This window comes from Chlorocebus sabaeus, chromosome 3, assembly GCF_047675955.1.
Source record: "Chlorocebus sabaeus isolate Y175 chromosome 3, mChlSab1.0.hap1, whole genome shotgun sequence".
Lineage (NCBI taxonomy): Eukaryota > Metazoa > Chordata > Mammalia > Primates > Cercopithecidae > Chlorocebus > Chlorocebus sabaeus.
The window spans coordinates 35725931-35753770 of NC_132906.1; the positions used below are offsets into that span (position 1 = coordinate 35725931).

The window sequence follows — 27840 nt, forward strand, 5'->3', positions numbered from 1 at the left end:
ACAGTATAAAATGTATTACTTGAAATTAATCAATTAAATTTTATTAATGTTAGGTAATATTTTCAGATTCTCAAGTTTATTTATCCTAAAATACCAATATTTTGAGTAATAAAAGAAATAATATTTATGTCTTCTTTATGTTTAAAGCAGTTAAAGCAGAAAATTTCTCCTTTATCTTTTTTTCAGCTTTATTGAGGCATGATTGACAAATAAAAATGATATATATGGAAGGTATACAACATATTTTGATATATATATACATTGTGAACGATTGCTATGACTGAGCTAGTTAACATACCATCACCTCACATTGCTACCTTTTGTGTATGTGTATATGGGGATAACACCTGAGATCTACTCTCTTAACAAATTTCAAGTATAAAATACATTATTAGTGACCATGCAGTCCATTAGATCTTCAGAACTTATTCATCTTATAACTAAAAATGTGTACTTTTTGAGCAATATCTCCCCTTTTCTGCCACCCCTCAGGTCTTGGTAACTTTCATTTTATCATCTGTTACTGTAAGTTTAACATTTTCTAGATTGTACATACAAGTAAGATCAGGAAATTTTTTTTTGTCTTTCTGTGTGTGGCTTATTTCTTCCTTTGTATTTTTATGAATTTTTTAAGTTCATGTACACTCCCAGATTTGCTCTATACCAAAGTATGATATTAGTAATAGTGACTGTAAATAAAGTTTTATAAAGGAGAAACCATAGGTAACCACATAGGATTTTCTAATATTTGTTCGGATATTTGTCTACCATTTTTTTTTAGCCCCAGTTGGAACTTTTGACATGGATGTGATTTAACAGTGTCTCTTCCATACAACTGTATAAAGCTAACTGTATGGAAATTCTCCTAGAGTACTAGAAGAAATTCTGCACTATGGGCAACTATTCTCTATGGCATTTCTATGCAACTTGTGACAGCAGTTTTTCTGGACTATTTTTGCAAGAATATTTGCATAGCAAACAGCCTTAGAGGATTAAGATAGTATCTTCCTCACAGTCAGAAAGAAAGTATGTTTACTGTCTGGTATAATCAAGCTAATGTTTCCCTCCAATGATAAAGTTTAGGCAATTTTTTCTAATAGTCCTGCATATAAAATTAAAATTTCCTAGTCTGAGTTCTTCAGTCACAACACAAACCCAAGATGTGTGCAGCATCTACCTGGGTCTGCCTCTTCATTACTACCATGGGACTTGAGCAGTGTTTTCTATGTCATGTAACAAATGGCCATAAATATAATTGTTTACAACAACATGCTTTTATTATCCCCACTCTTCTCAGGCCTAACTGAGGAAGAATCTGTTATCAAGCTCATTCCCGTTATTGGCAGTTATTTGTAGTTGTATGGCTGAGGACCTCAGGTTTTATAAGCGGTTGGCTGGAGTTTACCAGGTACCAAGAGTTTCTAAAGGCTGCAAGCAGTTCCTTGAAACATGGGTTCTCCAACAAGCCTCCTGTTTTGTTTTGTTTTTCAGTCAAGACTACAGGAAGAATCTCCAAACTGCTAAGACAGAGTGTCACTTAATGAAATAAAATCATAATAGTGACATCTGATTGCTCGTGCCTATGATAATCTAACTGTGAAAGTGCTATCCCATAGCTTTTGCCATATCCTATTTGTTAAAAGTAAGTCATAATTGTCACCAGTACCCAAATGAAAGGGATTACACAAATACATAAACATCGGGAAGTAGAAACCTTTGTGGAAAGAAGAGGCCATCCTAAGGTCTGTTCATCACAATGTACAATAGGAACTAATACAAAACTTGAAGCTCATACTGCTGGGTGTGCTGAGTAATAAAGTCTTTTGACTCTGACGCAAGATCCCTGTGTTTTCTGCCAGCATTTATGAACCAGGGGCAGGACAATTTGTTAGCTTGCAAGTAGGTAAGATCTCAGAAATTTTACAGTTCTTAACGTGATTTGTCCCAGTCTAGTCCTGGATATTCACAAGATACTAGGAGTTTAGGGTTATATTACTCTGGCTCATTTTCCCCCTTTACTGAAGGAGGATGACCAAGAGATAGAGTTTTCCAAACTACGTAGAATCTCCATCTCAACTACTACAGACACTCAGAAACTTGGTTCTTTTAAGGACAAATACAGTTGTCAGCTGGTACTTCACATCCTCATGCTTACCTATACAAAGGTTCTTAAAAGTATGGCTTTAATATTTAAACTAATTCATGTATATACTTATATTAACAGTTTACTTAAATTGAATCTTCCAGACTTCTAGAATACAACCAAAATGAGTATGGGAAAGGTAATATGCCAGAACTCAATCATGAAATTTATGACTGGTGACCTGAAGGAATATAATTGCTCGTTTCTAAACTTGACAGAGTCTCATACCATATTTTAAAGTTTAACAATATATGATATCTTACTAGAACTGAAAAATACACTATCAGAGTGATTTGAAATGAAGATTGCTTTAAAAATTGTGCTAAAATAGCTTATTTTCGCACACTACTTAGCAATATGAGTTAAAAGATCACTAGTTGAATAGCCCATAAAAAGTCCATTATGTCATTTTATATACATCTAGCTGCCAAGCACTCAAGATCATAATAAGAAATTAAATAGTTCAAAGAAGACAAAATTGTGAAAGTTAAGTGGTGAGACAATGCAATGTTCTACTGATAGACGTTATCTCAATAGCTTACAGAGTATTGACAGCTCTTTACCAACCTAAGTGTAGTCTTGTCCCAGTGCTTAAGGAATACGTTGTATAGTTCACTCAGATAGTTTCTGTATCCATAATTTAAAGGTGTTCTATGCCTCTCTTCTAAATTCTCCTTCTATTAAATATAATCATTGCAGATTTTGACAATAGTAGCCACTAATTGCCATTACAATACGATAAAGAAGACAAATGCTTCCCTTCCCCATGCTATGCCAAGCCCCTTGCAGGACCTAGGGAAAAATAAAAGTTACTCTCCTCTAGATACCTTATTTACTTCTTATCAACTTCTAAAATTCTCCATGAGAACATCTGGGCACTGCAGCTGATTTTGTGGTGTTCCTGCTATTTTCCAAACCTTTTCAAGCAATTAATTTGAAAACTCCCAGAAAAGAGGAAAGCTTCTTCTTTAAAAAAATAAAAATAAATAAACCATGAAGAATAACTGGTTTCCTGTTCATCATTTTCATTCCCATTACAAATCCACCAGACTCATTTTACAACTGTGATTCTCTAGTGACTTTTCATCCTATGTTTGCCAATGTTTTCCAAGCCTTAGATCATAGGTATACCACATATACTTATGAGTAATAGAGAATTTCAGGCCCCTCCTCACGGTGGCTTAATTATAGTTCTGTATGTTTTTGTGCACATTTTAGTGTATAATTTTATTAGAAATATTTTACTACTAAAGCAATGATGTTTTTGTTAATGTTTTTGTAAACCAATTCTCCAAGAAGAAGGAAAGGAAAAGAAGAAGGAATTGAAAAAAAAAGAAAGAAAAAAGGAAGGAAGGAAGGAAGGAAGGAAGGAAGGAAGGAAGGAAGGAAGGAAGGAAGGAAGGAAGAAAGGAAGGAAGAAAGGAAGGAAGGAAGAAAGGAAGGAAGGAAAGGAGGGAGGATACCTTGATCTGTAATATTTGCCAATTTCTGTGATATAAATACTCTCATCATGGCCAATATCCAGCCTAATAAGTTACTGTCCTTAGAGACAGTGTTGGGAGGAGATGTACACAAGAAGATCTTGTGAACTGGTGGGAACCAGCTCCAACACATCACTGGACCTTGGGGATTCCACTTCTAATAAATTACTTGTAAGTTTCCTACTCATATGATAGTATTTACTGCTAGTATCTGTGCTTTATTTGCTCCCTCTCTCTGATACACAGAACTTTATTTTCTGTCTGCCTGATCAACTAATTTCTCCTGGAGATACTCATAATCCACCCAGGAAGCTATTGTTCAAGTGACAGCCTCAGATATCTGTAGTTAGGGATAAATATTTCTTTCATACCATTTATCACATTATATTGCAAATATCTGTTTGAATGTCTATTTTAATCTTAAACTGAGCCACCAAGAATTATATTTCATTCATCTTACATTTTGCCAGAGCATAGAAAAATGTGGGACCTAAATGTTTATATGTGAAACTCATAATTCATGATAATGAATTAATATAATACTGAGTCAGCAATTTCAAAATTGATTTAAAATTGCAGTATCTGATATACATCAAGGAGAAGTTGCAATAGGGAGGTAATAAGGTGATTAATGGATTTTAAAAGGATGAATAATTGAAAAAATATATAGAGAGAATTAAAAGAAATATAAGCAATGTCTTGTTCAGAGTATCAACTGGTGAATTTTCAATGTAGAAAAATCGCTGCATAGTTTTATAAACAGTATAATTGTATTTTCCACAATTAAAACATTTATTAATACATAGTCGTACATATTTATGGGGTACATGTGACACAAGCATACAATGTATAGTGATCAAATCTGATAACTGAACTAACCATCAGTTCAAACACTTATCACTTCTTTGTGTTGGCAACATTCCAAATGTATTCCTTCCATTATTTTGTAATGTACAATAAATGATTGTTAACTATAGTTGTCCTATTGTGTTACCAAACACTAGATCTTATTCTTGCTATGTAAATGTATTTTTCTACCAATTAATGAGACCCACTTTAGCCTTTCAAGCCTCTGGTAACCATCATGCTATTCACTGCCTCCATGAGATCAATTGTTTCTAGTTCCCACGTACGAAAAGATGCAACACTTGTCTTTCTGTGCCAGGTTTATAACACTTAACATAATATCCTCCAGTTCCATCCATGTTATTGCAAATGACAGAATTTCATTCATTTTAATGGCAAAATAATATTCCATTGTGTATATACACCACATTTTCTTGATCCATTTACTTGTGTGAATATGTGAATATGAGCTAGAACTCACATCCCACATCTGCAATAAACCCAGATATTTCTTCAATATGCAGATTTTAATATCCTTTAATTTGGGATATTGTGTGATTATATTTTAGTCTTGCTAACCACTTTTATAATTATACCAGTCAAGAACAATGAGGTAATACAATTTCAATTTCTAAAGCTTAAGCCTGAGATCAAGAAGATATTAATCCTATGTGATTTTTCTCAAAGTCACCACAAATAGCCAACACTAAAATCTAAATGTAAAACAGTACAAAAACTATCACAAAATATCATTATGGAATATATTTTATAGTAAAATCCCTGCAGTGTCCGTTTTTTAGCTTGTGTTCCATTTTAACTCAAATGCCTGTATCTTCCTATGTAATATTTTAAATGTTTCTTGTCTTTAAATTCAACCTTTAGAATAGAAAAGTTACTTAATAGAAACTTATCTTTTGTACATTTAGAAAGAAGCTTTAAAATCAACTTCTGCTCAGTATAGTCTTCACCTCTGGGAACAACTTCATAAAGCCACAGCCTGAGCATTCCCGAATCACAGGAGCAATGACTAGAGTCATCCCGGCCACTCACATGAGAAATATGATGGAAGAACTGAGGAATGAAGCACATTTAAAACATACTTTCAACTTTCAGGAGACATCAACACAGAGAAAACGTTCAGAACAAACTGGATGGATATGAGAAGATATCTTTTGAGGACATAAATGCATTTTACTTTCTGTTAATCCTTTCTGCCTTCATTTTTGTGGTTCGTAACGTGAACTATTATGTTCAGAGTTCGTAAAATGAGTGATGTCAAAAGAAATTTAAAGAATTCTCACTCACACCCCAAGTTTATAGTATATCCAGTGTAAAATCCATGTTTCCTTCAGCTAATCTAATTTTCTACTTGTTATCTTACATTGTTTCACTGCTTATCATCAGTTAGGAATGTTTTCAAAAATTACAATCTTTCACTAATTAGTTTTGTGATGTGATCAAGTCACTTTATCTCTCAAAGTCTTCTTGTTAACATCTGCACGTCGTCTATTTTTATGTCCTCCTAATTATTAATTACCAAAAACTGAGAAAATGAATGTAAAGCATTCAGAAACACGTAAAACACAGAAACGGAACACTGTGATTGTCTTTCAGCCTCTGGTGGATTGCAAATTCCTAAGTAAAATATTAGAACTATTTTCTGAATAACTCAGGAATTTCCCTTCTGCAGGTCAGGCCACTGGGTGGCATATTGTGATCGACTGAATTACTGTTCCCCAAATCTGTTTTCTTTTCCTGCAGGACACAAAACTAGAATTCATATCTCAGCCTCTTTTGAATTTAGGTATGACTACAAACAAATAGAATATGTCACATTTTGCATGATATCAGACCTGCCCAGTATTTTTTCTGTGATGCACAGAAAAAATCTATAGGGCAACAGGGTCATGAAAGACAAAGAAACTAAAACAATAAGATGGAAAGATAACCACAAGTAGAAACACAGGCTTAGAAGAGAGTAATTTTTAGGATCAGAGACTTACAAAACAGTAATTTTGTAGGCTTTCAAATATACAAGGAACAAACACTCATTTTGTTGGAATACTGAAATTTCTGGGTTACTCTATAAAAGAGGTGACCATTGAGGACACAGTCTTACTTATTACTGTACTTTAGGTTTCTTAATATTCTATGCTTCAGATATTCTAATTTGTTAAATTGTATGTCTGTAATGAGTACATAAACAGTCTATGTTAAAATGTCACCAAAGGCAAAATTTCTATTTCTATGTATCAGTAATTACATTTAATTTTACATTAATATTGCTGAAAAATTTGTCTGTTTAATTGAAATTCTTTTTCAAGTTGTCAAATAACTTAGCCATTTCAATTAATTACAATTTGCTTTTCTTTAGGATAATTACAGTTTTTTTTCTTCAAAATTGTCATTCACATCCTGAGAGGGTTAGTGATCCCTGAAGGTAGCGGTAGAGGAGCTTATTTCTTAATTTCAAATAGATTAAAATATGAACACTCTTAAAGAAGTTTAAAAAGCTTATTTCCCATATGACATTCACATCTAGAAATGATTAACATATGTAGTTGTGATAACATTCTATTTATTGAGTTTTCTATTACTTATAAAATAGACATACATTGCAAGTGAGAATGTAAATTTTTTACCAAATATTTTTAATAAATAACAGTATCCTTTTTCTATAAATTTGTATAATTTGAAGACGCCACAAAGAAAGAACAAAAAAAGGAAGGAAAGTGGGCTGGGCACAGTGGCTCACGCCTGTAATACCAGCACTTTGGGAGGCCAAGGCTGGTGAATTACCTGAGGTCAAGAGTTCGCGACCAGCCTGGCCAGCATGGTGAAACCCTGTCTCTACTAAAAACACAAAAATTAGCTATGTGTGATGGTGCACACCTGTAGTCCTAGCTATTCAGGAGACTGAGGCAGGACAATCGCTTGAATCCGGGATGGGGAGGTTGCAGTAAGCCAAGACCGCGCCACTGCACTCCATCCTGGGCAACAGAGAGAGATTCCATCTCAAAAAAAAGAAAAAGAAGAAGGAAAGAAAGTGTATAGAAAACCTAGCCAAAGACCAAAAGATATTGACTATAATAAAAATGTCTAAAATTCATATGACTATGGATTAAATACCAACTCTACAAATCAGTAATATTTCCTATATTAAAATATTAATTTGTCAAAGGCTACCTAGCAAACTTAAATAAACCATGCAGCAACTAATAACATTTAAAGAGTAGTTTAAATAGCAGTTAGCAAACTTAAAATAGTGAAAAAAAGAAAATATAATGATAATATAGACCTTCGAATTGTATACATATGTTATATATAATACATAAATACGTAAGAAAAGTAAAGTAGTAGGACATTCAGAATAGCAGTGACAGGAGGTTGGCAGACCCTTTTCCAAGCCAAACAACGATTTACTGATAAACATTTTGTTAAAATAACCATTAGAAATGTATGTGAAGTGTCCTAATAGCATACAGGAAATGAATTAAAATGTATTTAAGAAGGTGTAATAAATCTTGATAAAGACAATGTGAATCTATAGCATTTGAGCCATCACCCAGTCCCATTTTCCCTGCTAGATGAGTATAACAGAAACTCTACTTTGTGTAGCTCCTGTCAAGAAAGTAAGGCTTCTCTTCCTCTAGTTTTCAGTCTAGGGGTACAGTTTCACCACAGGTAGGGAAGATCAGAGGTGATCATCCTCCTAGTTTGATGTTGCAAAACATTCCAAGAAGACTGGCCTCGCCTTCTCCCTATCTAGTCCCCAGTGTAAGTGAGGCAAACAACCCCAGGTTTTTCTTGGTCCAACCAAGCTCTGAAACAAATAAACAATCAAAAATACATATAACACCACCACCACCAAGATCTGGAGCATGGGGTAGGACTAAGTGTCCAGAGTTGCTACAATATATTATTCAACTCACCACACTGATATCCAATAGACTGAAGGATATCAATATCATGAGTTGCTAAAATACATAATAAAAAGTGTCTCTTTTTCAACAAAAATACATGAGACATGCAGAGAAACAGGATAGTGCTGCCCATAGACGGGAATGAAAGAGCAGACAATATTGTTTGCATTTGAGGTAACCTAAATGTTGGCTTTAGAGACCAAAACTACAAAGTAGTTACTATATATATGTTTAAAAAATCTGGAGAAAACTATGTTTCAAAAACTAAAGAAAGGCATAATGACAATTTATCATCAAATGGAAAATAATAAAGAGATGAAAAATTATTTAAAAATGGAAATTCTGGACTTAGAAAGCATAATAACTGAGACAAAATACACTACAGGTGCTCAAGAGAAGACTTGAACTGACAGAAGAAGGTATTATGTAAAACAGATTCACCATGTACTTGTTACCCAGTTATCTGAGTGAGACAGAACATGTTCAAATACAAAATCATATGAAGTAGATTCATTACTTACAGATATGCAGCAAGGGACCAAGATCCACTGTGAGTTGGTCCCTCAAGGCCCAAGACGGCTTCCCAGGGTAGATGGAACGTTGATTCACATGCTCCACTTGCATCACAGCCAAGGGACCCCAAAAGGCATCCTACCTGTGGATATATATATATACCATTGGCCATGAAACTCACTGGGACAAACTTTGAAGAACATCTTGGCTTCCAGAGGAAAGAGGAACATAGCCCCCGGTGTCCCTGTAGTTCCTCCCTATCTCAAAATGTTACGTTCTCCAGGAGGGACAGGAACTAGGCCCAGACTGTTTCCAACAGTTCCTCCCTGTCTCAGGGTATTGCATTCCCAGCACATTCTATGGTTATTTTGTAGAATTGTAATCAAGGAGGAGACAGGGGTTAGGAGAAAATTAGATCAGTCCAAGGCCACCCAGAGAACTGTCCTGCAAAGTAATAAACTTGAAGATATATCAATAGTGATCACATATTAAAGAACAAAGATAAAAATGAATAAAGAAAAATAAACACAACCTCAAAGAAATGCAACAAACCATTAGGACATTAACATACTTGTAATAGGAGTGTCAGAAGGTCTGAAGAGATAAAAGAAGCAGACAAAAATACTTTAAAGCATAATGGCTGAATTATCTTCAAAATGGATGAAAAAGATTACACTATACATGTCAGATGCTCAATTAACTTTAAGTAGAAAAAAAATCAAACAGACACACATTCAGAAACATCATAATAAATATGTTGCTAAGCTGAAGAACAAAGAGAAAATATTGAAAGCAGCAAAGGAAAACAACTCATCACTTACAATGAACCCACAATAAGATTAACAATTGATCTCTCATTACAAACAATAATGTCAAGAAGGCAAGAATCCTATATCCAAGAGAAGTATGTTTCAAAAATGAAGATGAAGTAAAAACATTTCCAAAAGCAAAAACCGAGAGAATTCATTGCTAGAAGATCTACCTTATAAAAAATCCTGAAGGAAGTTCTTTAGGCAGAAAGTATGAAAACACTGGTAAAAAGTCAAACCTACATCAAATAAAACAAAGAACACAAGCAAAATTATTTACAGGGAATTATGTATGTATATTATAAGTAATTATACAAGGTTGTATAAATGAATATTACTTTACCTTCTTTATCTTTATTTAAAATCTAATTTTATAAAACAATGTGTACATTAGTATAGTGTTTGGCCTATAACATGCAAGAAAGTAACATATTTAGTGCTAAGAGCTCAAAGGAAGCATGCAGAAATAAATCTGTTTTGGAGTAAGGAAATGACAACAGATGGTAACTAAATCCTCAGGAAGAAAGGAAAAGATACAGAAATGGAAAATTTTAAGTTTAATATAACAGACACTATAAATATATACTTGATCTCCTTTCTGCTCTAAGCTTCTTTAAAAGACATCAAATTATAAAACTGATATCTAAAACAATGTATTATAGGGTTTATAACATATATAAATGTACTATATATAACAATAATAGCACAAAAAGAAGAAAGTAGAACTATGAATGAGTAACATTTTTATAATCTCATTAGATTTAGTATAAATCTGAAGTAAATTCTGATAAAGTAAGACATATAGGGTAAGTCCTATGGCAACTACTAAAGATATAACTCAAAATACAACAGAAAAAAAATCATACTAAAAGAATTAAAATGTTACATTAGAAAACATTTAGAAAAAATTCAAGACAAAGTGATAAAGGAAGCCTAGAGGAAAAAATAAGATATGAGATAAGTAAAACAGAAAAAGACAATGATAAGGTAAAATCTATACCAATAATAAAATTAAATGTGATTGGATTAAGTAAATTGATTAAAAAACAAAAATGATCAGATTGGATTAAAAAAACAAAACTTAACTATATGCTTTCTCTGGGTTGTAGACCTCAGATGAAAAGAGAGAGATTGGAAGTAAAAGGATAAAAAAAAAACAAAAAACAAAAAAGAGATCCTACAAATAGCAATCACAAGAAAACTGAAGTGGCTATACTAATGTCAGACAAAATAGACTTTAAAACCCAAAATGTTAAGAGAAATAACTAGTGACATTGTATGATAAAATATAAATCCATAGGAAAGACATAAAAATAATAAATATAAATACACCAAAAAAGAGAGGCTTAAAATGCATAACAAAAAATACTTGGAAGAAATAAAGGGGAAAGAAATGAACAATTCAATTATACTAGTTAGAGACATCCAATGCTTCATTTTTAATAATGACTAGAACAACTGCACAGAAGAGAAACAAGGAAATAGAATCGCTGAGGAACACTGTAAAAGCAGACCTAACAGACATCCACAGAACATTCTACCTCAAGAAAGCTAAATATCTTGTCATGGGAAATGCACATGAAATATTCTCTGATGGACAACATTCTAGACTATAACTGAACCTCAATAAATTCAAAAGAATTGTACCTCGTATGCAATGAAATTAGAAATCAGTAGCAGAAAGAAATTTAGACAAATGTATAGAAATTAAATAAACATAGTTCTTGGACCACTGGGTCAAAGAGGAAATCAAAGAGAAAAGAGAAATTATTTTGAGCTGAATTAAAACGAAAATACAACATAGCAAAAGTCATGAGATGTGGTTAAATCTGCGGTTAGAGGAAAATTTATAGCTGTAAATACCTATGTTGAAAATGAGGATAGACGTCCAATCAGTATCATAGTCTTGCACTTTAAGACACTGGGGGAAAAAAAAGGAATAAAAGCTTAAAATAAGTAAAAAAATTAAAATAAAAATTGCAAAAGAAACAAATGAAATGGAGAATAAAGGAACAATCAAGAAAATTAATGAAACCAAAATCTGCTTCTTTGAAAAGTTCAAGAAAATTGACAATTTTTTTTACAAAATTAGAAAATTTTAAAAGACTTTAATACTACTAAAATTAGAAGTTACAGAGAGAGCATTATTACTGACCTTACAAGATAAAAAGGAGTACTATTAAGAAAAAACCATACGCTAATAAATTGAGTAACTTTGTAAGTAAATTCCTAGGAAGGTATTAGCTACTAATAATGACTCAATAACAATGAGATAATTCAAATAGATTTATTACATATTAGCAGAATGCAGAATGCAAAAACATAATAATCTCAATGTTACAGAAAAAGCCATCTTACAATTTAATAGTTGATTATAATAAAAATTTTTTTTCAAAAAGAAATAGGAATTCCTTAACATGATAAACATCTACCAAAAAAAAGCAGCAAAATACTTAATACAAGAGTGATAGCTTTCACCAAAGATCTATATTTTCATAAAACATTCTATCTATACAGCAAACTTGATAGAATACACAAAAATGCTACTAGAATCAATAAGATAATTTATAAAGTATGCAGGATGCAAGAACAGTATAACAAATCCATGGTATTTACTTTACAAATTATTGTACTGATTCTAGTAGCTTTTTAAATTTGTTCCAGGACTATAGTAGATAATAGTGTCTTGTACATTTCAAAATTATTTAAAGTAGATTTCAAACATTCCTATTATAAAAAAGATAAGAATTTGAGGTGATAAATATGTTAATTACTTTGACAATTATTTTGCATTGTAATTACAATTATTACATCCCCAAATACCACATAAATATATACAACTATAATTTGTCAATCTATAATTGAAAATAATGTAAAATAAATATATCAGTGGTGTTGCTATACACTAAAAATGAATGATCCAAAAGTGAAATAAAGAAAACAATTCATTTACAATATCATCAAATGAATAACTTACTTAAGAATCAGCTTAATAAGAAAAGCACAAAACGTATACACTGAAAACTACAAAATATAGTTGAAACTTAATATCTAAATAAATTAGAAAAATAATCCAATTTTAATGGACCAGAAGATTTAATTTTGTAAAGAAAGCTATACTTTCCATATTGATGCACACATTTCACAAATTACAGAAACTCCCAAACTGACCTTAAAATTAATATAGAATTTCAGAGAAAGCTATTTATCAAAAAACAATCTTGAAAAATAAATAGAAGAGTTTGAGTACTCACACTTTTCATTTTCAAACTTACTAAAAATCTACACTAACCAACAGAGTGTTGCACTCATATGGATGTTTATATGGGTACAATGAATCAAGAGAGTGTTGCACTCATTATATGAGTGTGTATATATATATATATACACACGTGTATATATTTATATATGTGTATATATATGTGTATATATATATACACACACACACACACATATATAGGCTAGGAATGAGAGTCCAAATACTTTACAATTGATTTTTTATAAGAATGTTAATGCTAACAAATGATATTGTGACAACATGACACATCCATACCAAAAATGCAATTAGACTCCTTTCTAACACCATAACCTAAAATTAATACAAAAATAGATCGTAGACATAGTTGTAAGATTTAAAACTATGAAATTTCTAGAAGAAAACATAACAATAAATCTTTGTAACCTTAAATTGGGCAATGCTTCATTAATACTATATGAAAACAAAATATGTAAAAGAAAATTACAAATAAATTGCACTTCACCAAAAGTAAACACTTTTTTGCTGTAATCTATACCCACAAGAAACTAAAAACACAACCTACAAAGTGAGATAAAATATTTGCAAACCATATACCTGGGAAAAGACTTGTATGCAGAATATATTATGAACTTTACAACTCAATAATCAAAAGATTAAAAAACTCAACACTAAATGGACAAAGCATACAAATAGATATTTCTCAAAAAAGTGTGCAGATGGCCAATAAGCTCATGAAAAGCTGCTCAACATCATTAGCTGTTAGAGAAATGCAGATAAAAACAAGACTCCACTGCATAACCACTAGGTTAGTGTAATAAAAAGACAGAAACTACAGACACTAACTGGTGTTGGTTAAGATGTAAAGAAATTGGAATCATTGTACATTACCACTGTGATTTTGAAATGGTACAGCAGCTTTGGAAAATAGTTGTGTGATTCCTTAAATTGTTAAATGTAGAATTATCAAATACAACTAACAATTCCACTCCTATGCATATCTCCAAAAAATTAAAAAAATACATTGCTAGAGAAAAATTTTCATGTAAATGTTAAAAAAAAAAAAAAAAGGCACTATGGTATAATAAAGACATTTAGTCTTTGTCCAAGTTCCTGGTACAGAACACCTGGAACCATTGAAATATTCTGATCAATAAGGGTGATAGAAGAATCACTTCTTCTAATGAGGTGACTCTTGGAAGTCTGGCTCCTAGATACTTGCAGAATGGGGGCTAGTCTCCAGAAAGATCTAGCCTTCATTACAAGTTTGAAATTTTCAGCCCCACTCCCTTAACTTCTGGGAATGGGAAACGGGCTGGAGATTGAGCTCCAGCAATCCAGCAATGGCCAATGATTTAGTCAATCATGTCTACTTAATGAAACCTCCATAAAACTGCTAAGCTATAGAGTTCAGGGAGCTTCTGAGTTGAAGAACATACCACGTTTCAGTGGCACACTGAAACACTATGGGACAGATGTTTCTGTATTTGGAACCCTTTTAGACCTCACCCTATGTACCTCTTTACCTGTGTGTTCATTTGTATCCCTTACAATAAACCAGTAACAGTAACTGAAGTGCCTTCCTAAGTTCTATGCTAGTTGGACCATGTGGTCTCCAAAGTTGTCACAGTAGGGAAAGAGAATGATGAAGGAGGCACATCTTCATCTTGACTCTCTCAGAGAATAAGAAACACATGCCACTTTATTGTGGTCCATTGTCCAGAATTAGGCAAATGATCTCAATCTCATCACATGGGAAGGTAACAAATCTGAGAACCACATGAAGTAACTGTTAAGAACTCTCTCTACCACAATGAAATGTATTTGGAAATTGTATATTTTCTATATAGTAGGATTTTTTTCTCACAAAGAAACAGTTTTTGTTTTTGTTTTTGTTTTCAAATTTCAAGTATCCATGAGCTCTTTGTATCAAAAGGTAGAAACTATTGTCCTATCCCTTAAATCTAGACTGACACTCTGATTTTCTTTGACCAACAAAATGCTGGTGAAATGTTTTGTGCTGATTCTGAACATAAGCCTCAAGGAGTTTTGAATGCTTCTACTGGTTCTTGAAAACTCACCAGTACAATGTGGAAACCTTGGGCTAAACAAATAAATAAAGAGTGACACATGTCATCCCTGGTTAGGATCTCACATCAAGCTAAGCACTAACCACATGGGTAAAGACTCTCTAGATGAGCCAAAGTCCACATAACTGTCAGGTTACTGCAGACTCAGGTGTCAGCCTATTCCAGATCAGGATGAACCTGGACCCAGTCCTGTAAAGATATATATAAATCAAAAGTAAAAACATGTAATTCACCATGAGACAAAAAGTGGGGAAAACACCCCTCCAAGCTGGGCACAGTGGCTCACACCTGTAATCCCAGCATTTTGGGAGGCCAAGGTGGGTGGATAGCCTGAAGTCAGGAGTTCAATACCAGCCTGGCCAACACGGCAAAACCCTGTCACTACTAAAAATACAAAACAATAGCTGGGCATGGTGGCGGGCACCTGTAATCCCAGCTACTCAGGAGGCCAAGGTACGAGAATCACTTGAACCCAGGAGATGGAGGTTGCAGTATGCCAAGATCATGCCACTGTATTCCAGCCTGGATGATGGAGCAAGACTCCATCTCAAAAAAAAAAGAAAAAGCCCACCCCTCCCTTTTCTTAGAGCACTTCTTAGAAAACTTTTCTTTGTAGAGTATTTCTCTGTCCTTTGAGATATATATATATGTGTGTGTGTGTGTGTGTGTGTGTGTGTGTGTGTATTTATATAAATATCTCTTTTAAGATGTTAAATAAGTCTCTTGACAGTTTTAAAACCCAGAATGCTTTTCTTACGGACCTAGAAGCCATCTCTTTGAAATGTAATAATAAACGAAGACTGTGCAGCTATCTGCCAGTCTTGAATAGTAGCCTGGAGGGTGGGAGGCTAACTAGCTTAACTTCTCCTCTAGGTTTGCAGTTTGTTAAAACTACCTCTTGTCATCAAGATGTTAAAGCTTATTTTGCTTTTGGATAAACACGAGTCATTAGCATTTTAATTAGGAGATGAGTATACAACTAACTATGTATGACAAATGGTCCTCTTACTTCAATACCCATATTTGAGGACTCTAGTTTATTATGAGAACACATATGTGATGGGTTTTATCTTCCTGACTATTGACTAAGATTTTATTCTTTTTTTTAGTGGATTGTCTGTGATGCACAATTTTGTTTGCTTTAAGGCTGGTTTGATAATGACGTTTTTTTTCTGTATGCTTTGCAGAGGAATTTTTGCATTGGCAAATGTCTCAATTATTTTTTAACCAAAAATCAGCAGAGCTACTTATATGACTGACTCTACAGCCATGAGCAATAAGAACTGGTGGCTGTTCTTTAACCACAAAGTTTGAGCTTTGCACAGAATAAAAGCTAACCAATAAATTCTGTAACCACCAGTAGGTTCTTCTTGCCCACTGCACAGGTAAAACCAATTCACTGGGACAGCAATATTGCAGTGGAGAAAGAGTTTCATAATCACAGAGCCATCCAAGCGCCATTAAAGGAATTTATTACTCAAATCCGCTTCCCTGATTACTCAGAGGCTAGGATTTTATGGATAATGTGTCAGACAGGGCGTTAGAGAATAGATGCTGCTGATTGGTGGAGATAAAATCACAGGGATGTGGAAAATGGTTCTCATGCACTGAGTTAGCCTTTGAATGGGAAACATAGGATTCTTTGCATCGTGAGTCATGGGTTTGGTTGAGGTCAGCGTATTGCCAGAATGAAAAAAGTCTGAAAAACCTCTCCAAGGACCTATCTAAGGTTGTACACTAGTAACGTTATCCATAGGAGCAACTGGGGAAGTCACAAATCTTGTAACCTCTGGCCATGTGACTCCTGAGCAGTAAGGGATTTTAGAAAAGGAGGCTAGGAAACAATGGCTGCTTATCATTTAATTATGCCTACATTTTAGCAGAGTCCAGGCCGTTTTCATAATCATAATCTTGTGGTCTTTCATTAGTCTTACAAAGATAGTTTTGGTCGCAGAACAAGGAGGGGATCATTTTTAGGGAGCAATTATTATTATCCTTGCTTCAAAATTAAACTACAAAGGAAATTTTTTCCATAGTTAACTTGGCCTACGCCCAGGAATAAATGAATATAGCCAACCTGTGGGGATAGAAGCAGTATGATGTCTACCATGCTAAACTTCTCTGTTGACATATTATTTGCAAAGGTACCTTCAATCACCCATCTTTGACCCTTCTTTGGCTTGAGCATACTTCAAGGTATAAATTATAAAGCTAGTAGAAGACTGATGACCACTCCAATTTCTACCTGATGACAGGTAGCATGGTTGGGGTTAAAATTGGGCCTAGCTAGAGAAAAATAAAACCATTTTGGAGTTGTCTGCATGTATTAACAAGTGCCTGGCTAAGGTCCCAATGTTTGTATGGCAGAGACATTAGTACTCTTATTCACAACTTTAGCACAGCACTTCAGTCAACAGCAAACCATAAGATAAACAATAGATCCTAACATTAGGAGTGAAAGCACTAGCTTCTGGAGTCCCTGTAGAATGGACCCAAAATCTTGAGGCATCCAGGTGAATGACACTGAGAACCAGTCAGTTATGGGGTCATCAGTAGATAATCAAAAACAGCCAATTAACAAAGCTAGAATCTAATAAGAAGTATACTATAGTTTTTTCCTGAAACATATTTGGTCTCTGCAGTTCCCCACTTTACCAGAGAAATCATAGTAGGACCAATGTCTTTGCAGAATAAATTACAGTCTCATTATTTTTGCCCAGATTATTTGCATAAAGTGCAACAAGAATAATCATTTGTCATATAGGCTCCTTTTTCTAAATTGGCTTTGCTGGAATATTTTCATAAGGTATCTGATTAGACCTTTTAAAAGCCTCTTGAGTCCAGCCAATAATTCATCTGTGCCTGCAAATACCTGTATGAATCAGTTGAATTCATCTCCTCTTAAGTTTCTAGAGTAACTTTGGGTTCCTGAGCCTGTCAAAAAGTAACTTTCTGTACATACTACAAGTCAGGAGCTCCGCAAAGGGACTGCTTAGACAAGAAATGAGGCCGGTTTTTCCAGTTGGTTTTTATTAGCTCTATAAGTCAACCTCAATTCCTTAAAGCAGTCTACTCATATCTGAAAACATGCCATTCCAGTCAAAGTCTCATTGAACTTATGTCAATAATGATATTGCTATAAATTTAGAATACTTACAAATAGTTTTCAAATTCTGGAGAAATCAGGTAAAGGGAAAGAAACTTTTCAATTTTATTCACATGAGTATACTTTATTCAATTGTTAAAAACTCTAAATTGCTCAAAACAAAAAAGTTTTCTTAATTCTGAAAACTAAAACAAAATGAATCAGCAGTGTTTTTGGAAAAAAAGTATAAAGATTATTTCAATATTCTATTCAGTCCCTGCAGTAAACACTTTTTCTATTCAATATTCATGAACACATTAGCTCTCCAAGAGTTCCTTGGAAGCTTTCCTCCCTATTCCAATGACACCATTTACAAAGTTATCAGAAACCAATATTCAAGAACACCCATGAGAGTCCTACAGCTGATCACAAAACTGCCTTTGGAAAGAAACAAAGAAAAATGATAATTGTAAATGATAAAAGATAGCCGTGGTCAAACATGCAATTGACGAGGAAATCTGTTCATCTTTGTGGCATACAACAATTTAACATAACAATCATAACTATTACTGATATCATACACCCAGCCATCAGAATTATGAGTCTCACGCAATTCTGGAACACTTACCAATAACAAATTCATACAAATACCACTCAAAGAAAGCCATTGACTGTTTCATACTTCACAATGCTTCCTGTATAATTGTATAATTACCAAGTAAGCCAAATATGTCCTTTTTGGACGTCAGAGGTCCTGATATCTAAAAAAAAGTTAATGAGGTCAAAAGGACTAAATTTAGAACTTGAAATTTTGATTTTGGGAGGTTTGTCAAATATCAAATGTTTTAAACATTTGATATCAGAAAACAGGGTCACAGGTCTTTCATTTAGCAGAAATAATAACTCAAAAATTTCAAAAAAGCAAAACCTTTTACACTGTGATAGAGAGAAAACAGCTTTCCAAATAAGACCAAATAAAGGTAGCATGAAGCCAACTGAATTTGTCTCTTCTGCCTCCTTTTATTAATTTCCTATTTTTCCTGTAGTTTACTCAAAATGCAAACAAAAATCTTTCATTATCTCTCAATATTACACAAAAATCTTGCTCATAAGAGAAAACCAAATTTCACCTATAAATTAGTGCATTAAGACTAATTTTTAACAAAATCTTATAAACAAATCTAATTTTAGTCAATTTAATCATAAGGTAAGATTCCATAAGCCTTTTATAACCCTTTACAATTTTGTACTAATGAGCAGATCAGTGCTCCAAGGAAACCCTGTTATTCTGAGACATGGGCCCAGATTCTGGCCTTGAATCACTGTGCTTTTTATCTTAATGTTTAATTTATAGAAAAACTAAAAAATCTTCAAATTTTGACCAACTTGATCATATGCAGTACTTCCTTTAAAAGATCAATCATTTGCAAATCTTCTACAACTTTAGTCTTGTCCTACAATTTTTTAACTTAAGACAATTCTTAAAATTTCTAAAGTAAAAATCATTTCCCTTTAACAAAAACCATATTTTTACACTTTCTTATAACCTTTTACCAAATACACATTCTACTTTTTTTGTACAACTTGCATGTAAACTGTTTCTCTCATAGTCTAAATTACATATGTTAAAATGTTTACTCTTGGCAATTTTTATCTTTAATGAAAAACTTGGTAAGTAAGCATTTTAATCATATATCAGATTACAGAGCACAGGAAAAGGACAGAGCTGCAGACAAGGTCTGAATCTTCCCAGCATAGCCAAGGGGCTTGCCTAACAGCACATATCCCCAGGTCTTATCTAAAATCTAAAGGCTCCAAAACAGACAATTCATACAATTATCAAAAATGTTATAGAAGTAGTTTATGGCCTTAAAACATCCAGCAGACAGTGTCAGACTTAACTCAGACTAAATGTCTACATTCTGAAAACGTTTCTATTTTATTTTACTAATTTTTAAATCACCTTTATTTACAAAACACTACTAATGTCACATGAACTAAAAAGTATTTGAGTTTCTATTTTTTCTGATAAAATATTTGACTTAAGCACTTACTTTTCATTAAACCCAATCAATTAGAGCTCTTCTATACATTTTATAGTGAAATATCACATAGACATAGAAACACACAGACAGAAGCAGATTTTATAGATTTATAAGAGTCTTCATATATCATTTCTTAAAGTATCTCTTCCTCATTTTTGTTTATTATTCTCTTGATCACCTGTTTCCTGCCCTAAACAATTGTCCAGTAGGCATCTCCAAGTTTGCAATTCTAAAGGGAAAATTCTTAGGTGGTATGAAATAGAGAATTTATATTTTACTCAAACCAAGGAAAATGGTGTAAGTAAAGGTTCAGTTAAGATAGTCAGGAAAAGCAGACTGTCTTATACATGGAGATTTCCTTAAAGATCTGTTTCTTCATTGGATTACTGGCTTTAGGGTGGAAACCTTTAAAGAACAGGACCAGGAAAACATGTGATTTTTAGGGCGTAATATGCAGGCACAGATGGAAGGCAGAAGAAATCCCCCAAAATCAAGGATACTATTTTTACACTGAATCCTGGATCACAGAAGAGGGAAACACTATGGGATGAGACGTGGAAATGCTTTCACAGTACACTTTATTGCAAGGACATTCTGGTGTGCAACACAGAGCCAATCAGCCCATCCCCCACTGGAGTCTTATCCCTTATTCCATACCTTCTAAGTGCCCAAGAGCACACTTCTCTTACATAAACACACAAATAAGAGAGTATTGCCCTGTAGTAATGATCACTCACTGTAAGCAACTGCCATTAGCCATTTCTAAAAGCATATCCCCTACCTACTTATTACACACCAAGATTAAAACTTTCTCATAATTTCTAATGCCCTCCCCCAAGTCAAAAACATCAGGAAATGCAATGCAATAGAGAGCAGAGTTTTAGATTTTAGTGGGAATCTGCCCACTTAGATCTCTGGGGCTTCCATGAGGAAAACAGGGATTCCTCCCAAAACAGAGTCTTTGGTGCCTTTTCTGTTTCCCCCAAGGGGTCCCAGTCTGTGAGAAATTATTTTAGATCCTTTCATGTGGGCATCAATAGTGAAAAGATGAAGGAAGGATGGATAGAAGCAAATGAAGAAACAGGCAGAATTCAATTGACTAAGTTTTTACAGAGAAAGAGAGCAGAGGCTTTAAGACAATATATGTACATATATAGCCCAAATAACTTTTTCAGTTAAATTGATTTTAACAATGGAGCTTTTAAAGAAAATTTTTCCAGATCTTTTATTACCAAATTTTAGCCAAGACAAACAATATTTCTGGCTTTTAAACTTCTTTATCAGAGGTAACCTCCCACGGGAAACCAGTTAAGTCGTAAAGTTATGACTTGACCATGGTTGCAAGAGTTGTCTCCAAGGAGGCAGTAAACAGTTTTTTCAAGATCTATAATTACCACAATGGTGGCTCAGGGAATGGAAAGTTCAAGATAAGACATTGGAAGTTGTCCAGGAAGGGGAAAAGAATCAGTAAGTGGCAAAAGTCACATAAATATCAAACCAGAAAGGACTCATTCTCAAAGCCAGGAATCAAATCCAAGCCACCACAGTGAAAGACTTAGCTCCTGAGCTACAGCTTGGGGTGTTGGCCATTTCTCTTCCCAGAAGGAATCTAAAGGAGTTTTTTGACTTTGCGAAGGATTTCAACTCTCAAGATAATATTTAAGGCTAGCCAAGACATTATTATGTGCTCTTCTTTAACTTAACCATTTTTCCAGTTGTTTAGAATAAGAGATCTCTAAAATTCTTTTTCTTTTAATGGTGTATTTAGTTCAAATAGTGACTCAATCCAAAACCTTTTTTAAAGACCCAATGGTAATTTTCTAAGTTTTTATCATATAAATAGGAAATATTCCTAGAGCAAGCATAAAGGAGGCATCCTCATGATCCCCAAAACTTCATTTTCAGGAATGGGCTTAGAATAGAAAAAGATCACAAAAGGTCCATAGGTATTGGACTTTTCAAAGACAAAACTCATTTAAGGGCTTAAGACATTTGAGACAAAAAATATGCTGATGGTGATCAGACTCCCAGTCCTTTCAGGCTGGTCTCTCTGATATAAACCCCAAAATTCATGCCTTCCAGATAAAAGATAGCATACCCTCACATGGTCAAAAGTCAAACTCTCAATGTTGTAAAGCAAGATAAGAGGGAAGCCTCATCTGATTTTTGTTTCAGGGACCCACAGCAAAGTTCTTAACTGATCAATCTGCAGGACTGGCTTGAAGAGTGGGCTTATAGGGATCCCAGGCCCATGTTCTATTCTACAGTACCCCTCTTTATAAAAGAACAATGGAGAAAGACAAAAACAAAGGATTATAATCAAATAAGGGCTATTTCTGAGAGGAAAGGAGGTCAAAGAATATGAATATTCACAGCACAAAGGACTGAAAGTACAACAGAGTTGCTACAACCTAAGACTAGTCACACAAATCCTTTTTGTCATTAATCAAAACTTTGCAGAGGAAACAGTAATTTTTACCATCCACTCAACTAATTTGTGCACAGAGAGAGGACAGAAGCCTAACTGGTAAGAAATTTTTACTGTTTTGCTGGCTTGTCAGATTCCTGGGTTTCCTTTCTTTGTGGCTTCCAGAAGAACAGAGTAGCTTTTGATGACCCTGCCCATTGCACCATAGCTGTGAGGGCCATGCTGTGTTACAAAAGAAAAATCGTCCTTTTTGATTTCATGAAACCATAATCAACAGACTCCCAATTGTGCAAGATGCAGTCCAACAAGCTGCATGGGGGAACTGTATTAAGATTTCTCATTTCAGCCACAGTGATATACACACAACAAAATGCAGACATCAAAGACAAGCCAGAGACCTTCCAGAACCAGATTCCAAACAAGGAAAGCATGTTCTTCCAAAAAAAAACAAATAAGCAACAACAACAAAAAATCCAGAAACAAACTAACAAAAAATTCCTGTTCTCCATTCAAGGGAGGAGAAATCTTCCCAAACCATGACTCTTCCCACAACCTAGGGAGAGCTAACCAGAACCCACAAAGGAGCCACCCAGAAGCTACAAAAGGGACCCACCAGAAGCTTCAAAGGGGAGGAAACACAACCAACAGCAGGACCAACCAAAACCTGCAAAAGGGACCAACCAGATCAGGAGAAGGAACAGGATGTTGGTTACACTTAGAATACTCACTAGACCAATTGAAAGGTGCCTGTTAGAACCTGTTTCTCTACTGTTAGCAGGCACAATCACTATGGATTGACAGTGCCCTACAAGCAGGGACAGCCCCAGAGACAGCCCTCTGTTCAAGAGAAATGAGCAGCCACCAGGACTCTGTTGAAGTCTGCAGTACCAGTGAGAGGCTGCTGAACTGCCAGCAGGTAACTTGCAAGGAGAATACTGGGTGAGTTCTCAAATTTGTAATCATTTGACAGGTTATTCTTGCTCACTACACAGGTAAACCAACTTACTGAGACAGCAGCATTGCAGTAGAGAAAGTGTTTAATAATTGTAAGTCTAGCCAAGTGGAAGGACAGAAGTTTATTATTCAAATCAGCCTCCCTGAGAACTCAGAAGCAAGCATTGTTATGGATAATTTGGTGAGCAGGAGTCTAGGAGTTGGGTGCTGCTGAATGGTTGGGATTGAAATCATAGGCATATGGAAGATGGTCCTAATACACTAAATCAGCCTCTGGGTGGAGGCCAGAGGACCAACTGAGTCATGAGTCACAGATCTGCTTGAAGTCAGTCACCAGCATGCAAAAGTCTGAAAACCTCTCAAAAGACAAATCAAATTCTACAATAGTAATGTGTTCTATAGGAGCCACTGAGGAAGTCACAAATCTTGTGACCTCTGGCCACACGGCTGACTCCTGAATAGTAAGCTACTATAGAAAAGCAAGCTAGGGAACAATGGCCGCTTATCATTTAACTGTGTCTACATTTTAGCAGAATTCAGGCCTTTCTCATAATCCTAATCTTGTGGCCTTCCATTAGTCTTACAAAGGCAGTTTCAGTCCCTGAACAAGGAGGGGGTCAGTTTTAGGAAGGGACTATTATCCTTGTTTCAAAGTTAAACTATAAACAAAATTATTCTCATTGTTAGCTTGGCCTATACCCAGGAATGATTGAGGACAGGCAGCCTGCAGGGCGAGAGGAAATATGGCTTCATCCATGCTAGACTTCCTTTGTTGTCATAATCTTTGCAAAGGGTATTTCAATTATGTACCACTTTAAGATTATTATGTAGAATTTCAAACATACACAAACATAGACAGGAAATTATTATAAATCTTTATGCATCTGTCGCTTATATCCAAAAATTAACAACTCATGGCAACTCTTGTTTCATCAATATCTAAAACCACTTCTCCATATGATGTCTGAACAAACCAGGACCTTTCGCCTCTGTACATCATTAAAACACATAGTCAACTACTCACTAAATATATGGTTCATAGAAGAGAGAAATATTCAGAATGAAGAAGAATACCTGGACAATATTATCCATATGGTATAAAATCTTACAGAGTTATTTACAACTTTACTTATTTATTTGAGATAGGGTCTTACTCCATCACCTGGGCGGGAGTACAGTGGTGCAATTTTGACTCACTGCAACCTCTGACTTGCAGGCTCAAGCGATCCTCCCATTTTAACCTCCTGAGTAGCTGGAATCACACAGGTGCACACCATTATGCCTGGCCTTTTTATGATATTTTTGGTAGAGATGAGGATCTCACCATGTTGCCCAGGCTGGTCTCAAACTCTTAAGTTCAAGTAATTAGCCCACCACACTTGGTCTATTTACTTATTTTCAATTTTTGCCTTCAAATTTATAGTCACTAGAATGTAATTTAAATTTGAGTGTGAATTATCCCAAAAAATACAAAAATAATTTTTTATCTTCTTTACAATATTTATCATGAGATGTGAATTTAAGTATGATTTACTGATTTTAATTTCCTTTTCTCTTTCGTTTTTCTTTTCTTAAATATTTTAAAGTAAAGGAAGTAATTGAAGAGTGTTAATGCAATATTAAGTTTATTAGGTTAAAAAAGAGCTATCTCATAACTAGATTATGTGACAGGATTGTCATCTTGCTTTAATGCTTTTCTTTCACACTAAATACTAGTGTAATCATATACTAGACTGATATAGTACTCTTCTCCCATAGAAAATTATGGAAAAAAATTATGCAAACAAAAACAAGCAAATGAATAATGTTATAACAGTTTAAATATTTATTCTTAACAAGTCTACTTCATATAATCTTATCATGTAACACTGATGTTATTTATGTGTTTATTAATTCACAGATAATATATTTAAGAAATTAAGAAGTTGGTAAGCATTTCTGAGCTGTGCAGTGTGGGGGCCAAGGGCCTAGAGTTTTGCTGCAAGTTACTGACATGAGGGAGATTAATTAATAGTAGAAAAGGCATACAGATATGTTTAACTTCTAATCATAGGAGTCTTCAGAAAGAAGACCCAAAAATGCAGAGGGAATTTTCCATGTTTATGCTTAGGTTCAACAAAGTAGGAGCAGCCATGTAGAAATAGGATTGGACTGAAAGGGTATGATCTGATGCGAACGAACTGAGTGAGAAACTCAGCGAGGCCTGTCTGTCTGGATTCTTCTTGGCCTCTCTGGGCAGTGTTTCTTCCTTCTGGGTATGGGGTAGTACCTGCTCTGGAATGGGGTTCTTTTGATCTGCAGTCATACAAGGCAGGTCAGATAATTTGTTTATAGAACATTTTTACACAGAAAGGTGGAGAGAAAAATTAGAGTAATGGTTTAGGTTTTATGACTAGCTTTGGGGAAAAAGAATGACTCGCCTTGCAGAAGAGAGATTCTAGTTTCTGTGGCTAGCCTCAGGGAAGAATGGGAGTGAGAGACTGCAGGGCAGGAAAAGGTCAGAGAAAAGCTTGCTTCTGAGGCTGCTGCTGAGGTCTTCATTTTAGGGGTACTGTTTTCTGAGCCCCAACAGCAGCATATATTTGTTTATATTTGTGAGGTAGTAATTAGGAGAATTTTGGTTGGGCTGCACATGAAGGATCTTTTGAGAGCATAAGTACTTGTCCTCATGGTTCCGATAAAGAAAGACAAAATGGAAAAGTAAAACCCTTGTTGGGAAATATTTCCAGCTTTCTGATACACACACACACACGTAAATGCCCACACATACACACACATGTACACCCAAATATATATATATATATATATATATATATATATTTTCTCTCCCTCTCTCTCTCTCTCTCTCTTTCAGACCTCCCAGTCTGATGGAGAAAATGAACTAGACTTCAGGATAAACCCTAAACTTTAGAGCCAAATGACATATTTTTACCCCAAGCTTCTCATGCCTATTAAACCAAAAATAATAGTTTTCTGCTTTTCCAAATGTCTGTATAACTTAATTTCCTGCACATTGCTAAGTTTCTCGTATCCCTTCCTCTATAAAATGAAGATCTAACTTTCTCTCTATCTTTCCCCACTCCCACCAGTAGTCCTTGAAACTTGGGATTTGAATTTTTTTAACAACAAATGCAAAGACAATCTACATAGTAGACACAGTGAAAATCTCAATAATTAGTCACAGCTAAGAATGGCATTCATTATTGTAGTGCTGTATTTCATATTTGTAAGTCACACTCTATAGATTTTTAAGAAATTTAGAAAAGTGAGTTAGAAGTATTTGCTTATGCCTTATCTGAGAGAATAATAAACTGGGTTACCACAGGGTTTATTCATTTCAGAAAGCAAGAAAGTGTTTCATTCCTTGCCTGTAGAAGACAGGGGAAAACAAAGCATCATATAGAAATATACTAAATGTATTATGAAGACACTAGATTGTATTGCTGTACCCAATTATTTATTCATTTCTCTGTAACATCTAAACCATTGTCTTGAAAACTGCAGTGCTTTCTGTGGGACTGATCTTTCCCAGTCCATTGATGTTATAGCTTGGCAGGTGACTTGATTTGACCAAGAAAATATGGGTGAAATGAAGTTACATTTCAAAAGTTACCATTCTGTCCAGAGCTGCATCACAAGAACATCTTATCCAAAACAAAGGTGGATCCTTCATTCTGGGTTATGGTTGTGAGAAAGATAAGTGTAATACAGACACAGGTACCTGAAACTGACAAGTTGTTATAAGCCACTGTCTTTTTCTTTTTTTAACCAAAGAAAGATTAAATTACTTGCTTTTAAAAATAATTATAGTAACATGAATAATAGGCCTTTTATTTTTTATAAGTAAGGACAAACAAAACTTCCTTACCATCTGTTTTATATCTGTCTCCCGAGAAAATTGATAGTATTATACCAACATCGTACAAATAAAGACTTATTTACTTCTGAGAAAAGTAACTTCTTAATGATGCTGAGCTCTAAAACCTAATATAAAAGTTGCAACAGAGACTTATGGTCACATATTTAAGCAAAAGTACAAGTAAGATTATTAATCTTCTGAGTTTTTCTATTGGGAAATATTTACAGCAAAGAAAAATAAGACTTCTCTGAAGAATACATGAAGAAATAATGTGTACAAAGAGGACTTCAAAATAAGAACAGTGGTCAAAGTCTGGAATATGTTAAATCAACAGTCGACATACTGAAGATGGGTGGGTTTTTATGCTAAGGTGAAAGACAACAGGAGCTGTATGATTAAGTCATCATG

The 27840-nt window shown here is 34.3% G+C and overlaps 1 long non-coding RNA gene across 1 annotated transcript; it reads right to left on the reverse strand.

Moving 5' to 3' along the window:
- Positions 1–4096: 4096 nt before the first annotated feature.
- LOC119620062 (uncharacterized) lies at positions 4097–11730 on the reverse strand. Its single transcript, XR_012092592.1, has 3 exons — positions 11579–11730; positions 8915–9048; positions 4097–5541 (listed from the first exon to the last, which is right to left on the reverse strand). It is a non-coding gene; the product is annotated as an uncharacterized lncRNA (long non-coding RNA).
- Positions 11731–27840: the final 16110 nt, after the last annotated feature.